The 19,034-nt window shown below is 35.7% G+C and overlaps 1 protein-coding gene across 1 annotated transcript in view; it reads right to left on the reverse strand.

Moving 5' to 3' along the window:
• Positions 1-211: 211 nt before the first annotated feature.
• The window catches only part of LOC140691768 (uncharacterized), a 58,157-nt gene continuing 39,334 nt past the window's right edge, over positions 212-19,034 (reverse strand). Inside the window, exons 6-7 of the mRNA XM_072955829.1 lie at positions 4,825-4,954; positions 212-4,413 (exon numbers count right to left, since the gene is read on the reverse strand). The gene's annotated coding sequence lies outside the window, so the exon portion shown is untranslated. The remainder of the gene's footprint in view (positions 4,414-4,824; positions 4,955-19,034) is intronic.

The raw sequence follows: 19,034 nt of genomic DNA on the forward strand, positions 1-19,034 counted from the left end.
ACAGGCAAAGAAACAGTATTTCATGGAAAACACAATATTAAATATGACATATACGTGGCACTTGTGCGGCTACTTGCTCTGCTCCCACATCGACAAACATCACTAATTAGTTATAATCCTCTTTCATACCGAGCTGAGAATTGGCTTCAGAATCCTTTTTATAAAACATAATCAAGACAGGTACTATCAATCAATTGGAGATGGTACTTGGGATGAAGTATATTTGCTATCTTTGCACTACACAGAAATGTCCTCGGCAAAAGAATTAGATGATAGGAGTAAGTTTCTGGAGAAAGCATACTGAAGACAGCTTGGACGTTGTAGGCAACTGGCGGGGACAAGGTGAGCCCATGGAGATCACAGAGCAGGCGCCCAATTAATGTCTGTTGATGATTCATTTTTTCATTCAACAAACATTTAATGAGGCCTACAATGTGCACTGGATTAGGCACTGTGAATACAAAGATGAATAAGGCACTGTCCTTGCCCGTAAGGAATTTAGAGTCTGGTAGACGAGAGCCATAGACACGGACAATGATAATACAACCTGATAAGTGCTAGGACACTTAGCAGGTTGTATTATATCCATCCGAGTAGGATTTCTTCAGGCTGCTGTTGGATCCATGAAGTCCTCCCAGCCACCAGGGCCTGCTGTTGTTTCTGTCACGCGGTGAATGTCCCAAGAACTAACAATGATAGCTGCAATTTATAGCATGCTTATGATATACACTTTACAATGTCCTCATGAAAACCCTGCAAATTAATTATTAGATGAAGAAACTGAGGTTTAATGAGGTTAAGTAACATGCCTTAGATCACACAGCTAGTAAGCAATTGAGTCAGGTTTCAAATCCAGCTTTGACCAACTCCAAAATGTTTTTCTACATTTTTTAGAATAATCTTTTTTTCAGTTCATGTATTTCAAAACTTTTCAACAGCTTTGTATTTGGAAATAAGAACAAAGGCAATAGATTAGTGATCAGGGCATGGACAAAAGTCATCTGTTTTCCCAACCTATTTGGCAGAGGGAAAAAAAGGCAGAAAAGTGGCTTCATACTAGCATGTCATTAAAAACCTTGAGGTCAGTTATTTTCTCTTTATCAAACCCCAAGAACCTCAATGATTATATAAAATGTAAGTATTTCTAGTTAATGATCTTCTTTTCATCCTTGTCACATCATTATCAGCAGCTACTACAGTTCATACAGCATTTAGCATATTCCACACCTGTTCCAAGCAATTTGCATAAGTAATCCATTCAGTCCTTACATGACCACCCCTTCACCATTGCAAAAAAGTATTACTTCTATTTTACATAAGAAGAAACAAGGTACCAGAGAGGTGAAAAACCATGCTCAAGACCATATTGGTAAGTGTGACACTAGATTTGAGTCTAAGCTACCTTGTCCCAAGGCCCAGACTGTCACTGTACTGTTTTGCTGTCCTGCTCAGGGCTTCCTCTCCCAACCCTTCTTCCCCCTACAGCCCTCCAGGAGGCTAGTTACATAAGGTCCAATGAAAATACTTAATGTAATCTTCCATTAATCATTCTAATCACAGAAAGCCATTCTCTGAATCCCCAGGGTCACTACTCTTGAGTTGTTAAGGGGAGCATTTCCCAAAGAACATTGTGTAATTATATTGCTTTGAGAAAAGAAAAAATAAATACTGGATATGTTTAGATTTTTAATTATTGAGTATATTTTTTACCAAGAGATATAACCATAAACATTAAAAAATTCCCAAGGAAAATAAAGCAATTGGGACAATAACAACTAAGGCCATTTCTTCCCTGAGTGGATTTTACATATAAAAGTGCCTACTTTTAGTAAAAGAAAAATATTTGGGAGATACGTGATAGTGAGATTAGACATGCTACTGATGAGAAGGACCAGGAACTTAATTCTACGAGAGGTCTGCAGCTGTTCAGATGTCTTGCTGAGTCAACATTTCATATATGGTGCCCTCCCCACCGCCAAAGAAACTTGTAAAATCTGTACAGCCAAGCCCTGGTATAGAAGGAACCAATAGCAACCCCATCCAAAGAACATGAGAGGATCCTTCATGAAGGCCAGGGATGGAGGTAGAGGGATGCACATTTGCCAGAGCCTGAAAGCTTTGATTTTTCCATGTTCTAATTATATCTATGTTTTGTATAACCCCTTATTTAAGAGGTTATCCCCCCTTCTTCATGCCTACTCCTTCTGGCCTCATTTATCATCTTAACTACCACTACCACAGTATCATTTTAACCGATCTCCCTGTCCAGATCTGAACATCTTCCATCACTTACTCCAGACTACTGCCAGAATGACCATCAAAAGCATCCCCTTCTTAAAACACTCAAAATGAAATCCAAATTTCATGGTATACTATATAAGGATCTACTCCCAACCCATATTTCCAACCTAATTTCATGAACTACTTGTAGTTCCCCAATTCATCATTCTATTTCTAATGTCCATACTTTTCCTTTACAAGGTACTTCCCTGTTTTCTGCCTAGTCAACTTTTACTTTTTCTAGAATCAACTTAAGCATGTTTCTCCAACCTATGTATCTTAGACTTAGTCAAATGATTTCTCTTCTGATCCCACAGTATCTTGTACCTACCTCCATGTAGAGCATACCATACTGTTGTAATTATCTGTGTACACGTCGAACTCGCTCACTAGACTGAGAACTCCTTGAGGGCAGGAATTGTGTCTAATTCATCTCCACATCCCCATCACCCTGCACAGTGCCTGGGAGCTCAAAAGGCAGCAGAGAGAAGTTGAAGATGCAGGAGAGACAACAATAAAGCAACATTCTTGAATTGGGGCATAATACAAATATGATGAATGAGCTGAAGCTGTAGAAAAATGTATTTCAGCTCAATACTGCAAAGAGGTATTGAAAGAAGAGACAAGGTCGCTCAGGATGGAGTTCCCCACCACTAAGTGCAGTTACTTAAAGGCTAAAAGACCATTTGTTGGGTATATTACAAAAGGGACTGAATTAGGGTCAAATTAAAGTAAGCTGTTTTGGATATGATTTTAAGGTCCTTCCATACTTGAGGTTCTAAATCTACAGCCTATGTTATAATCAAAAGAGCCAGCATGTGGAGCCCATGTCACAGACTCATGAGTGAATGGTGGCTCCCAAAGTTGTGGGCAAGTGCTAAGCCTAATCTCATTCCCATCCACAGTAGACTGATTGTACAACATAACTCATTTTCCAGTGGCCTGCTTCCCAGGTGATCCTTGAACTTGAAACAGGAAATGCTTTCAAGGCTACCAAGCAGCATCTTATGACCCAACATATCTTCTACAGTCTGGTACCTAAAGCCTTACATTTCTTCCTTAAATCTTTAGTGCCTTTGATCAATATTTGTTAAAATGCCACTTAATCAAATATGGTGAGCTGGCATCAATCAAGTATATACTACAAAATGGATAAAAACAACACAACCATTCTGTACTCCTATGAAATTATCTAGTTCGACCTTCCCCTTCCCCCAACACAAATCAAAGAATGCGTATAAAATATCTTGGTACTGTTAATTCTGGAACTGTTTCTCCAACTGCAAAAATATAGAGGTTGCATTGAATGGTCTCCCAGATCCCTTTTACCCCAGAGAAATCTATGTTTTTCACCTATAAAATAGACAAGTGGAATGTGTTCTTCCAATTTCACCAGATTTTCCTAAGAGTCAAATAAAACCATGTTTCTGAAAGGCTTCTAAATGATTTAACTGCAATACAAATTTAAGGAATTACTATTTCAAATTAAGATATATGGGAGGAGAAAGGTAAAAGGTGTATGCTCTGCCATTAATGAGATTAGTTACCTTAGCAAATTTATTCTACCTTTCTGGGATGCCTCAGATTAAATGGGAACATGTGAAGTAGGCACACTATAAAAATCAGTTTCATCTGCCCTGAGACAGTCAAAATCTCAGGAATAAATGTGACCTTAAAGTGCATGTAATCCAACCTTTGTTCCATGCAGGGAGTTTCAAATTCCATCTCAAGTGGTCATACAAGCCATGAGGTTATCACTCCCAAGGGTATTTTCATTTTTGGATGTCCTTGAATCTGTTATTCCATTAACTAGAATTACCTTCAAGCAATAAAAACAACTATCCCTAACTCCAAAATAAATCTGGAAACAGACAAGCAAACCCTCCATTTTGGACTTGTCTCCCACAATCTAAACAGCTCTAAATGCTTCTCATAGGATTTAAGTTCAAATCTCTCTCTGTATCCTGCATGCTCTCTTCTATGTCCCTCTCAAAGAATTGCTCTTAAAATTGAAACAAAACCATCAAGTGGAATAGGATTCTTACCTCTCTGATCCTAAACTTTTGTAGTGAAAACACAACCCGTTAGCTCTATATTGGAGGAGGATTTGAAGGTCTTCAATGGGTACATATCCTGTAAACAATGAGCAGAATTCCCAGGAGCTTGCAAGATGAAGCAGTTCAAAATGGAAAAGGGGAGGGTCAAGGGGATGCTGATAGCACTAAAAACAAATCGCTTACTACATAAATTCCCCTAATATTAGCAATCACCTCTACTTATACAAAACAGGGATATGGAACATTATAAATAATGCAGGCTCCTAGGGTCTTATAGAAGAAATGGTAACATCATAGCCACAAAATATATTTTGTATGACCTTTTATACTAAAAAGTCTAGTCTATGCAGATGACAGCATCTACACTTTTCCCACCAGAATCTCAGTTTCTAAGACATCTGTCTACTTCTTCCAGAAACTAAGGAAAAATTGACGTGGAAAAGACACACACACAATAATGAAAACCTGAATAAAAGGAGAAACATACCACATTCACGTATGAGAAAATTACAAAGATGATAGCTCTCCAAAAATTAATCTATATATTCAACGCCAATCCAATTGTAACTCCAATGGTATTTGTGGTGAGAACTTGATAAGTTGTTTCGAAAGGTCTCCTGGAAGAACAAGTACATGAAAATAAAGAAATTAAAAAAAAAAGAATGAGGGTCTTTCCCTAATAGATAAAAGTTATTTAAAACTAGGCATGAAGGGACAAGCAGCAGTCACATTGTCTAATCACAATGCAATAAAACCATATATACATATATATTTCATTTTATGTATATGAGAAAGTAGTTCAAACTGGAAAACCTCAACATGAAGCATCACAGTAAATAACAATTGGGTCAAAAAAAAGAAAGGTAATGTATAATGAAACAAATTTAACAAATAACAAAACAAGAACACTACTTATGCAATTAAACCAATACTATATACAGCCTTATGTTCTCTTATTATAATAAAAAAGAATTACCTTCAGTAAAGGTAACAAACATAATGGGAATCAAGGAAGAAGAAAAGGGGACAGAAAGAATATGTAAATAAATAATAGCCCAAAACTTGTTAAGTTAGATGAAAAAAATATTAGTCTATACAAGCTAGAAGATCAATGTATGCCAAAAAGGATAAAGGCAAAAACATTTAAATCCAGACTCATGATACTCGAACTGACTTCAGAATCTTGAATGCAGCAAGAGAAAACTCATCATGTACAATGAATCCTCAATAAGTTAGAGCTGACTTCTCATCATAAACCAGAGAGACCAGAAAATAGTAGTATGATATATTCAAACTGCTGAAGGAAAAACAATGTCAACTGAGAATTCTATATCCAGGAAAATCATCACTGATAAAGGAGAAATTGTGACATTTCCAGATAAACAAAAATTAAAATAATTCAGTGTTAGCAGACATGCCATACAAGAGGTACAAAATGAAGTCCTTTAGGCAGAAATGAAAAGATACTAGATAGTAACTCACATGTACATGAAAAATAAAGAGCACCAATAAAAGTAACTCCAAAAATAAACATAACAGACAAAAAAATCTATTTTTATTTTTAACTTTTTTTCTCATTTCTAACTTAAAGACAATAGCATAAAAGAATAACTAGAAAATTGTGATGTTCTTACATTACGTACAGATGTAATTTATGTAATAACATCACAAAGGAAAGGAGGAGGAACAAAGATATAGTGGAGCAAATTGTGTACACAACTGAAATTAAGTTGGTATTAATCTGAAATAAATTATTTTAAGTTATTAATTAAAACAGAAACAATAAAAAAACTCAAAATATAGTAAAAGAAACAAAGGAATTAAAATGGTACAAGAAAATATTTAACAAAAAGCAAGGCAATAATACAGGAACAGAGGAAGAAAAAGACGTAATATACACGGAAAACAAATAGCAAAACAGACATAAGCCCTACCTCATCAGTAATTAAACATAAAAATTTTAATGATCTAATCAAAAGCCAGAGCTTGGCAAAACAGATTTAAAAAATACAGTCTACTTATATGTTATCTATAAGGCACAGTTTAGATTCAAACACACAAAATGTCTGCAAGTAAAAGAATGGAAAAAGGCATACCAGGCAAACAGTAACCAAGAGTAGCTATAATAATAAAACAATAATTAAGAGAAGACTGTTACTAGACATGAATAAAGATATTTTATTACACTCAATCGAGGATCAATTCATCAGGAAAATATAGTAATTATGAACATATATGCACCTAACCACATAGCTCCAAAAATAAGGAAAAATGGTGGGAAAAGAGTAAAAAATACTTGAGCAATAATAGTTTTCATAATAGAACAAACAGGCAGAAGATCAACAAGAAAATAGAAGAACCTGAACAACTCTATTAAAACCACTTGGTCTATTAAACACCTACAGAACATCCACACAACAACTGCAGAATATATATTATTCTTAAACGCAAATGGAACATTCTCCAGGATAGATGCTAACATGTAAAACAAGTCTCAACAAACTTAAGAAAACCGAAATCATACAAAGGATGTTCTCTCACAATAAAATGAAATTAAAAATCAACAACAGAATGAAATCTGGGAAATTCACAATTATGTGGATATTAAACAACGAACTCCTAAACAATCAATGGGTAAGAAATCGCAAAGAGACTTATAAAGTATTTTGAATGAAAATGTAAACAGAACATATAAAACTTTAAAGGATGCAACAAAAACAGTGCTTAGAGAACTGTAGCTGTAATTATCTGTACTAAAAATGGAGATCTCAAATCAATAAGCAAACTATCTACTTTAACAAACTAGAAAGAACAAATTAAACCCAAATGAATCAGGAAGAAGAAAATGATAAAGGTTAGAATGGAAATAAATTAAAGAAAAAGAACAGAAAAAAATAAGAGAAAAATCAAGAAAACTAAATTGGGTTCTTTGAAATAATTTAAAAAGGACAAACCTGCTAGACTGATCATGAAAAAAAAAAGAGAAAAACGTAAATAAATATGATCAGGAAAGAGAGAGAGGATTATTACCAACTTTATAGGAACAAAAAAATTACAAGGGAATACTGTCAAAAACAGTATTCCAATTACATATCCTAGATGATATGGGCACACATTCCAAGGAAGACACAAATAACAAAATCTGACACAAGAAGAAAAATCTGAATAGACATATAAAAACAAATTCAATAATTTATAAAATTCTCATAAAAGAAAAACCCATGAATATGTTACTTCAATGGTGATACTGTGAAACATTTAAAGAATCAAAACCAATTCTTCACATAATGTTCCAAAAAATATTAAAGGAGGAAATATTTCCCAATGCCTTCTATGAGAACAGTACTAGCCTGACACCAAAACGGGCAAAGGTAAAACAAGAAAACTTCAGAGTAAACTGCCTTATGAATGTAGATGCAAAAATCTCCAATGAAACACTAACAAACCAAATCCAGAAACAAATATAAAGGATTATACATCAGGATCAAATGAGATTTATCTCAGTAAAGCAAAGCTGGTTTAAGGTTTGAAAATCAATAAATACAACATATGTAGAAAAAGCATTTGACAAATTTCATGACCATTCATGTCAACCATTCATGATTTTATGATTAAAAAACAAAAAACACCTCAACAAACTGGAAACAGAAGGGAATTTTCAAAACTTGACAAAAGGCATCTACAAAAAATGTACAGTTACCAATGTAACTAATGGACAAAAAGTTAAGTGTATTTTCCCTAAGACCAAGAAGACTGCTCTTCCTAATACTGTGCAGAAGATTTTAGCTTGGGTAATTAGGCAGGAAAAAGGAATAAACATCAATGAGACTGGAAACAAAGAAGTAGAATGATCTGTATTCATAGGGAATATAATCATACATAGAAATCCTAAGGAATCCACCAAAAAAAAAAAGCCTAATACTCAAACTACTAGAACAAAAGGAAGCAATTCTAATGAGTTCAGAAAGGTGTGAAGATAGATCAACAGAAAAATAATTTTATTTCCATACTAACGTATGGCAATTGAAATTAAGCAAACAATTATATTTTCAGTATCATGAGAAAGAGTAAATATTTGGAGTAATTTGTTTAAAAGAAATAAAAGACATTTTACACTGACAATTACAAAACAATGCTGAAGAAATTAAAGACCAAATGAATGGAGAGATATATCATGTTAATGGACTGGAATAATTAATAATTAACATGGCAATACTACACAAAGGAGCTACAGATTAAATGTGATTCTTATCAAAATTCCTGATCTTGTTTACAGCAATTGACAAAATGATCCTAAAATTCATATGGAAAATAAGGGTCAAGAACCATGTTGGAGGGTTCATACTTCCATACTTCAAAATTTACTACAAAGCTACAACAATAAAGATTGTATGGTCCAGACGTAAGGATGTAGATGAATGAAACAGTAAAGTCTAAAAATAAACTGTTGCATTTAGAATTCATGGGTTTTCAATAAGTGTGTCAAGATAATTTAATAGGAAGTAATTTTTTTCAACAAATAATGCTGGGTATCTGGACTACCCACATGCAAAAAAGGATAAAGTTGGACCTCTACCTCACACCATATAAAAAAATAAATGCTAAATAGATCCCACCTCAAAGTAAGAGATACAACTTAGGCTAGATAATGGTTTCTTTGTTATGACACCAAAATCAAAAGTGACAAAAGAGAAAATATATAAATTAGATTTCATCAGTATTAAACACTTCTGTGCCATAAACAATGTCATCATGATAGTAAAAAGAAAACATACAGAATGAAAGAAAATACTTGCAAATCACATATCCAGTAAGGCCCTATTATCCAGTTATATAAGGAATTCTCACAACAAAATAGCAAAAAGATATATAGCTCAATTCTAGTGAACAAAGGATTTAATAGACATTTCTTCAAAAAATACAAATGGCCAATCAGCACATGAAAAGTTGTTCAACATGGATACACTAGTCAAAACCATGAGATATGAGATATAGACGACCCTTGAACAATACAGGTTTGAACTATGCGGGTCTATTTATAGGTGGATTTTTTTTCCAGTAGCAAATACTGCAGTACTACATGATCCGTGGTCTGTTGAACCCACAGATGCGAGACCTTGGATAGGAGGAACCGCCTGTATGGAGGGCTGATGGTAAGTTATACATGGATTTCCCACTGTGAGGAGGATCAGTGCCCCCAACACCCTGTGTTGTTTAAAGGTCAACTGTACTTAACATCTACTAGGATGGCTATTATAAAAAATAGAAAATAATAAGTGAGAATGAAGATAAATTGAAATCCTCATAAATTTCTTGGTACAGACTTTTCTTGTAAAATGGTGCCATTACTTTAGTAGTTTGCCAGTTACTTAAAACATTAAATGTAGAGTTACCATTTTACAAAGCAATTGCAATGCTAAGTAGATACCTTATTCAACTAAAAAAAAAGGGTGGGGGGTGAATGAGGTGCTAATATATACCATAATATGGATAAACCACCAAAACATGCTAAGCGAAAGAAGCCAGACACAAAGGCCACATGTTGTATGACTCCCTTCATATGAATGCCCAGAAAAGACAAATCCATAGAGATAAAAGGTTAGATTAGTGGTTTCCAGGGTTAGCGAAAGGGGAAAATGAAAAATGACTGCTAATGGGTACGGGGCTTCTTTGGGGAGTAATGAAAATGTTGTGCAGTAAGATAGTAATGATAGTTGCACAACTCTATGAATATACGAAAAGCCACTGAACTTTAAAAGGGTGACTTTTCTAGTATATGAATTCTATCACAACATAGTCATTATTTTTCAAAAAAGAAGTCAACTACCTTATTCAGAGTCATAATAACTAGCAGGGTTGCTAAGACAGGTATTCCTACTACAAAGCACTTAAATCTTATTACAAAATTGAGGTAATACTTGTTAGCTATAAACTCATTGACAGATTGCCCCCCAAATAATGGTTACCACTATCTTGGCCATGAGGGAAGTCAAGTATTTGTGTATGCCAGTATCAAACTTCCCAATATGTATAGGCATAACACATTACATGTAAGCAAAGATTAGAGATAAAAGAATACCACATGGAGATCAGTCTTACCATTGAAATATTTTCATCCACTAAGGACATGTAAGTTTTCTAATGACACCATAAAGTCAAAAGATGATCCCATAATACAGTTGGGCTAAATAATGATCTAGTAGAGAAGTAGCAGGGGCAAGACTGCAAAGAAGTCACTAAAGAACCTCAAAAACAGAAGAAAGGTACCCGATTTGACCACAGGTGGTGAAAAATCTTAGCAGGACATCTATAATACAGAGAGACTGCTGAGCCAACCATGACATTTATTTCTAGTAACAGGAATATATGACAACTCACAACCAACACAAGGCAGTGAAAAACAAAAATTTTCTTAATGGTGAAAAATGTCTAAGACCTACCAAATATATTTGAATCACCTTGGTGATTATGGTTTAGATTAATACTATTCAATGAATAATGACAGCAAGACAGAAACAACGACTGCTCACCATGATAAAATTATGGGATACATTTTTGATCACGTAATTAAATCAACACTGGCAGTATAAGAAAGCATGGATCTATGGTTTTATAATACGCCAAGTAACAGGACCTCCAGAACCACTCAGCCACAGCTGGCAGATCCTAATACTCAATGTTTTGCTAAAAGACAAAATTTCAGGCAGTGACTGGAGGAGTAAAATAAGGCTAAATGGTCAGTACTATTAGAATATACCCAATCTAAATAGCAACACTGAACTAAAAGTAAACAATGAAAAGTTTTGCATCTAAAGTACCACGGTGTGCTGAGCAACCCAGGTGACAATGCTAAAGCATACCTATGTGGAGAAATGGGAATCCTCCTACACTATTGGTGGGAACATAACTTGGTGCAGCCAATATGGAAAACAGTATGGAGATTCCTTAAAAAACTAAAAATAGAGTTACCATATGATCCAGCAATCCCACTCCTGGGCATATATCCAGAAAAATGAAAACTCTAATTCAAAACGATACATGCACCCCAGTGTTCACAGCAGCACTATTTACAACAGCCAAGACATGGAAGCAAGCTATATGTCCATCAAATGTCCATTGACAGATGACTGGGTAAAGATGTCATACACATATACACAAAAACACACAATGGAATATTACTCAGCCATAAAAAAGAAATAATGCCATTTGCAGCAACATGGATAGACCTAGAGATTACCATACTAAGTGAAGTAAGTCAGATAGAGAAAGACAAATACCATGATATCAGTTACATGTGGTACCTAAAAAATGATAAAAATTAACTTATTTGCAAAAAAGAAATAAATTCACAGACATAGAAAACAAACTTATGGTTACCAAAGGGGAAAGGGGTGGAGAGATAAATTAGGAGTTTGGGATCAGCGGATATATATATAAAACAGATAAACAACAAGGTCCTACTATATATAGCACAGGGAACTATATTCAGTATCTTGTAATAACCTGTAATGAAAAAGAATATATATGTATAAATGAATCACCATGTTGTACATCAGAAACTAACACAACATTGTAAATTAACTATACTTGAATATAAATAACTAAATAAATCCCACCACCTAAACAAGTTTTGCCATGGAAAAAACAAAAATTTTGAAACCAAGTGAGACACAGCTCAAAGTACTGTCAAGCAAACAATAGCGGTTGCTAGAGAACACCAGGAAAATTAAACCACCATTCATCACTGCTCTATACATATGGATACTGGATAATTTAAAAAACTAATAGTTTGGGAAACAGGGCACAACTACAGCAATAGTATATTTATACATACTATGCTTTTTGGTACCCATGTCAGATTATCACAGAACAAGTGCTTATTGGGACAATGTTAGGTATAACAAATTTCAGCTCAAGTTACTGCAACAATAGCACAATAAAAGTATACGAAGTGGGGAGAGCACAGCACAGTGGTAGAGTATGCGCTTAGCAAGCACAAGGTCCTGGGTTCAACCTCCAGTACCTCTATTAGAATGAATGAATGAATGAATGAATAAACTGAATTACCTCCCCTCCAAAAATAAACAAAAACATACATGAAATAACTATACTTGGAAATTTTGGAAATAGTACATTAAGCCTTTAAAATATACTCCCTCAGACATTTTTCATATACAGAGTAATGTACTCCAGCGAGGTCAACTGGTTTTAAAAGAAACACACGATCGTTAGTACCTGATGTAAAGAAATCATCCATGTATTTTTAATTTGCTAGTGAAATTTTAAAATTGCTAGTGTTAAGCAGAATGACAAAGCTAATAAGTAGGGATATCAAATTAAACCAATTGTACATCAGCACTACACTATACTGCACACAAACACCAATGTCAAACTTCATGTGCCAGCACCTGTAATTGGACAAAGTCAAGAAATGAAACATACACCCTTGAAATTCCTCAAGTGTATTTTTGGCTCACTACACAGTCATCAGATTATTGTACTCTCTCTGAGAACCATATTTGTAATGTAAGCAATGCAATATCATTCAAAAGGGTGACACACTGTGAACTAATTTGGTACTAGTATCTTGGGGGAAAAACATGGTTTGTGTTCACCAGGCAGCAACAAACCTTGAAAGACTTCCTAATAACAGACAAAAATCTCCAGAAACTTGAGTGCAAGACACCTAAAATTACAGGAAAACAGCCACTGTTAATATACATAATAATTATACTGACCTACTTAAAAAATGTCACACACCTCAGCGAATGTGCAGATATAATATTAGAAGGAAAACACAGCTTTTATCAAGACTAAAATATGTTTGGCTCTTTACTACTATCAGATTGTAATGTTACTGAAAGTTTTGTATGATCAAATTTCCGATGAGAGTGATGAACCTAACATATCCAAAATTAACACATGGTTACCATTACGTTTCCTCTTTGTCCACTAAACTATGCAAAATCTAGATGAACTTTCGTTGGAGTTTTGTGAGTGAAAACCTCACTCCTATTACGTTATGGAGGGCCTACAATAATTGGCAAGACTACTACTTTACATATCTCAATAAACAAGAAAATCACACTACAGAATATATATATATATATATATATATATATATATATATATATATATATATATACACACACACACCCCTACAATAGTTGAGAATCACAATGCCCTCAGGAACCTTACAATGTTGTTGTTGTCTTACTATCCCTGGAGTATCGCATGGAGAGTAATAATCCCTGAAGGGAAATAAAGAACAAATACCACTAATACAAGCTGTGGAAAATAAGTACCAGTGAATTTCCACAACCATTGCTTATTGTCTACAGAAATGTACAAAATTTAGAGGTATGCTGTAAATGGATGAATAACATAGGTACCAGTATTAATTAATTACTAATATCTTTAACAACCAAACCCCACAAATTATTGAACCTTAAAATCCTATTAGAGTACTCTTTACAACTATTTAGATGTCTAATAAAAGACACTCAACAACAATTCTGAAACATATTAGTGATTCAGAATGGTCACTAATGACTCAGAATGGAGTAATCAGATGGTCATGTTACCGAAATTTAGACAGCCATTTCTGATATGTTTTGATTTCCAAAAGGGCGTCACCAGGCTGCAGGGTAGACCAATGAGGTACGACACAAAAGCTATCACAATAGTTACCTTGTGTCCACAAGATGACGCCAAATTTCTACCAATATCAATATTTGATTCCGTTTAACAGAGGGTATTAAACTGCACTGCTGATGACACTAATTGCCTACATTCACGTGATTATCAAACCATCTAAAGTTCCAAACGGTAATGATGCATGTACTAATTGGGTACAATTTCAGATTAGCTCCAACATGTCTACAGTTAGTGACAAATCTGGAAATAATATATTGCAACCTATGAAAACCACACTATTACCATAGATTTAACAGGCAGTAGAATTAATAATGAAACAATGGCCATAGAGTATTGGAGCCAAGGGAATGACACATATATTTAGGACTAAATTTATCTATATATTCTTTGGCCTGTTAAAGGTCCTTCAGAACCAAACTTGGAATGTGAACTCATCACCTGCTAAACAGTGATAAAGTGTAGGGTAAATTTAGCACAAAACGTCACCTAACTCTGAAACAATGCCAAATCTGAACTTTAGAAATATGCCTGGATAAACACTTGCTATCAATACCTGGGAGAAGGAAGTGTTGTAAAATTACTTGCAAATGATAATGCTAATAAATCAAATATGTTTATAAAATGCTTAACATAAAAGACCAATAGCATATATATCACATATATTTAATGTAAAAATGTTTGTCCACCAAATGCTTTTACTACTGACATGCTGGTTTCCAACACTGGTCTTTTTGTCCAAAATGCCACCAAATTTAAGACTTGTTAAAGACATGAAGGGCAGTGGGATCCCATTTAACAATGCCAAATATTCAGACAAAAATGACCTCCCCCAAGAGTATATAGACACCTAAAAATACCTAGCAAATTTTCTTTAAAAAGCCTTATTGTACTGGCATTGAATCAAGGGACCCTAGTGAAACACAACTAGAAGACACCCTGAGACACTGGCATGTAATGTCACCTCTAAAAGGGCAACAAGAGTTGGACAAATAGGGAACTCCATACATTCATACTGTTATTTGCAAACCTCTAGGCAGTGTCATCAGATAAAAGGTAGCTGACTGAAGTTACAGTTATATGACAGTAACATGACAATGTGAAGACATAAATATGGAAAAGCACAGCTATCCATGCTTGCAATGTTATCCACCACAAAGTGCCTGATTACAAGATCAAATTTCCCACAGAAAATTGGTATCCGATAGCGAACAGCTACATCATTGCACTACAAATTTCAATCAGCGGCTCAGAATGGGTACCAAACCTGTGACCTTACTGAACAACTTGATCAAATTCCCTATTTTCATGAGATGGAAATAGCCAAACTAGGTAAATCAACACTGCACCTAAACACAGTATGACTGGTTTATCATACACTTAAGCATGAATATACAGTTCCTAGAATCAAAGGACCTTAAGATACAATTTTTTTTATTAAAGTGTAGTTGTTAACAATGTTAGTTTCAGGTGTACAGCAAAGCTATATATATACATACACACATATATATTTTCAGATCATTAAGCTGTAATGGAAAAGAATCTGAGATCGTCACTCTTGAAGCTGATCATATCTTCTTCACAGATTGTAGCACAGGGATGCTCAAAGGTAAATTTCAAAACAACATTTAACAACTTGAAAGGAACACATTTCTCTATTTCAATGTTTTTTAATAAGCAGCAAAATTTTACTAAAATTTTCCTAGATCTTAACTTTGAAACAGAGTGCTCTGTACCAGAGATTTCCAAAGGATAAGGCCATGCAATTATATTTGATTTTCTTGCTCATTTGTCCACAGAGAAACTACATGCATGGCAAGATTTGCTGAGTTTAGCTGCCAATTGGGTGTTAAATCCCATCTGAAGAATCAATTAAACTAGAAAAATAGAGTAGTACCATGTCTAAGATGTTTATCCTTAGGACAGCAATTCTCCAGCAGTGGCTGTCTATAATGCAACAAAGTAGTGTCTACAGGAGAATGCTTAGGAGGAAGAGATGGACAACTAGAAAAGGAATTAGGCATCAACTCTCTTTCAAAAAGAACCAAAATACTTTAAAAACATTTCTCAAAAAATTGCTAAGAAAGCTCAGCTGCACTACCAACGTAGGGAATTGTCTCTACATTAACTTAATGAAAACTCAAGTAACATGCCCAGGGCAGTAGAATGCTTGAAACAAATACTAACGGCTAGTATTTATAGATTACCTAGGAAAATACAACCCAGCCCATGAGGAGATAAAAGTTGAGAACCACAGTGTTCAGAAGAATCCCAACTAGCTAAGACAAAAAGCTCTAGCTAGCACTATAGAACAGCTTCTCCTCCATTTGCAGAAAAACTGCCCTTAAAGCCAACAGGTGGAGGCTCTATTGCCAACATGATTCCCAGAGTAAGGGCACTACTGACAAAATTACATTAGAATCTTTTCAGATAGGAAATATGTTGAAGATAGGCACTATTACTAACTAGGCATTAAAGAATTTCACCACCTAAAGGATGGCTGCATATTTGTTGACCACGACAGCAAACTCTCATCTGAAGTTTTGCCTCCGAGTTCACTTTCAGGGACACTCTGACCAATGCTATCATTAGGCAATTCTGAGTTCTTCTTTGTATTGGGGTGCATAATGGGAGGCACTTCACACTATGAGTTCCTAGAAAGGGCCTCTGAATGGATGGGGTCTAGGACAGACGGTAAGGAGATCGATGTGTTTCTAGTTCACATGCTGTAGTGCAAGCAAGGTAGGGAGGGAGCAATGAAAGTGAACTAACCTTAACTTCCAACGATGAGAAATCTTCTGTACCACTGCACAGGACTCCTTCAAATCACTGAAACAGCCGGGAAGTAGGGAAGTGTATTCATGAATCCCACCCATACTCCAAGGACACAGTAAAAAATATTTATTCCCCTCTTCTTATGGAAAAGCCCGCCCAGTTTGTAGTTCCCACATGCACGAAACCAGAGGCTTTTCACTTTAAAATGCCCTTTTTTGTGTGCTGGAGTCTAAAACTGACAATTCTGGATCTGATTTTATTCCTATCTCTCCCAGTATGTCACTTTTAAAGCTTAACATAAACCAAATCTTTCCTCTTTTGACTGCTTAATACGTAGTTGGTGGTGAGATGTGAACCAAGAAGCGCAAAGGAAGCTTAAAAACTAGCACAGAAAGCACCTCATCCAAAGGATGATAATTCAGTACATAGTAATAAATGCAATGTGCAGTGGCCATTTTGGCTGGCTGCAACCAACGATTGCCTATATCAATGTCTGGGCATCACAAAGGTCTATGGGCTAAGTATACCCCAAACAAAAGGCATCAGGCTCATTCCTCCTCCCGATCAAAGCAGGGGTAATCTTTGTTCTTTTCATTGCAAATTGTCCTGGATTATTCTTGAGGTCAATGCCTGTAACCATCCTTCTAGTTAGAAACCATCTCACTATATCCTTTGCCACCTGCTCTGATCCTAACATAAGGCATGGGATTTCTTCAATCTTTTATTCTGGAGTCTCATCCAAGACTTCCTAACTCTAGAGTACGTGTTGAACTATGGCACTTAGTTAAAAGGCAGTAGGGCAGCGAGTCCCTGAGGTGAAAACCAAGAGTTCAGCATAGCAGCATCTGTCTGGACAGCCTTCCGGCCCTGAGAAGCAGAAGCTAGTGAAAAGTACAGGTAAGCTAAAGACATCCCATCCCAAAGAAGAGCTGGAATTTCAGCAATACATATGACTGGATATCCCTTAGGGGACCCAACACCTTGTCTACATGGTGTACTATTTCCTGGGGGACAAATGTTGAGGGTTGGATTCCCACAGTCCTGTAGAGCAATTTTCATCTTGTCTGAAGAATACTGGCTTTCCATGTTAAGTAAACATAGTTCCAGTAGGAACTAAAACTTCAGTAGGTTAACTTCTCTTATCATCAAGTGTAAAAAAAAAAACATGGAAACAAAGAAGTTCTTCAAGTCAAGTTACTGAAGCAGATGGCCTACAGTCTAATTTCTGTAGTTATATATTTGTTCCTTAAATATCCTATACTTATCAGACAGTAAGATTCTTTCAGGCATGTTGAAATACACAAAAAATATTTAAGACCTTACGCACTCAATTACCCGTCATAGTCCCCTGCTCCTCTCCCATTAACATGGGAAAGTCTAACGATGCCAAATGAGCCCCTATCCTACTACCCTGCTCCTTAGATCTAGACAACTCCCAGATTCTGCCTCAAGCTACCTTATGGTTTAGTGTGAGGGGACATTAGGCATCCAGCAGAAGGGTAAATTAAATGATTACAGTTCCTGATATCTGGCATTCCTTGGGGGCCAGAGTGAAATAAGTGACTTCCAAGACAGACTCAACTAATTCATAGACACTGTGAAATGAGGTATCACTAGTGATATGATACAAGGCTAAAGATTAATGGAGGAAACCTACAAAGGGCTCCTAAATCATCCTGCTCACCCTCTTAGTAGGTCAGCTCAAAATTCCTGATGTCATGAACCCTCATTTGCCAAGCTATTACTAAACTAGAGCAGAGTCACCTGGGGTTAAAGCCTCACAGGGACACAAGACACAGAGAATAAACCAGAGTCTAAAACCAGAAGCCTTCAACAAGTAAGCCCACCACACACAACCAGCATTTAAAAGGTAAAAGGAGAAGTCTTAAAATGAGACAGGTGAAAGGAGGGATATAGGCACCAAGGATCACATAATTCATTCTTCAACGATTCCAGAAAGCCCTTCAGTTGTCTAGCTCTAGACATAGACCCCCAAAAAGCCAGTGCACAGAAGCATCTTGTATCACATCACAAGCTACAGCTGAGTCACTGATGCTCCTGAGATCCCAGGAGACCATGATGCCCAGAGATCATGATCCCTTCCCCCAACATATTTATATTCCAAAAGAAGGATAAATGACCCTACACACTCACCCTCATCTGCTCTGCTGAGCATTTTATGAGGATTTATTTATTGTATAAGCCTGCTAGCTTTTCCAGGCAGGTGGTTAAACTCTGAATACAAAGGACTAAAGAAGGTGGAGGCAA

This window comes from Vicugna pacos, chromosome X (assembly GCF_048564905.1).
Source record: "Vicugna pacos chromosome X, VicPac4, whole genome shotgun sequence".
Lineage (NCBI taxonomy): Eukaryota > Metazoa > Chordata > Mammalia > Artiodactyla > Camelidae > Vicugna > Vicugna pacos.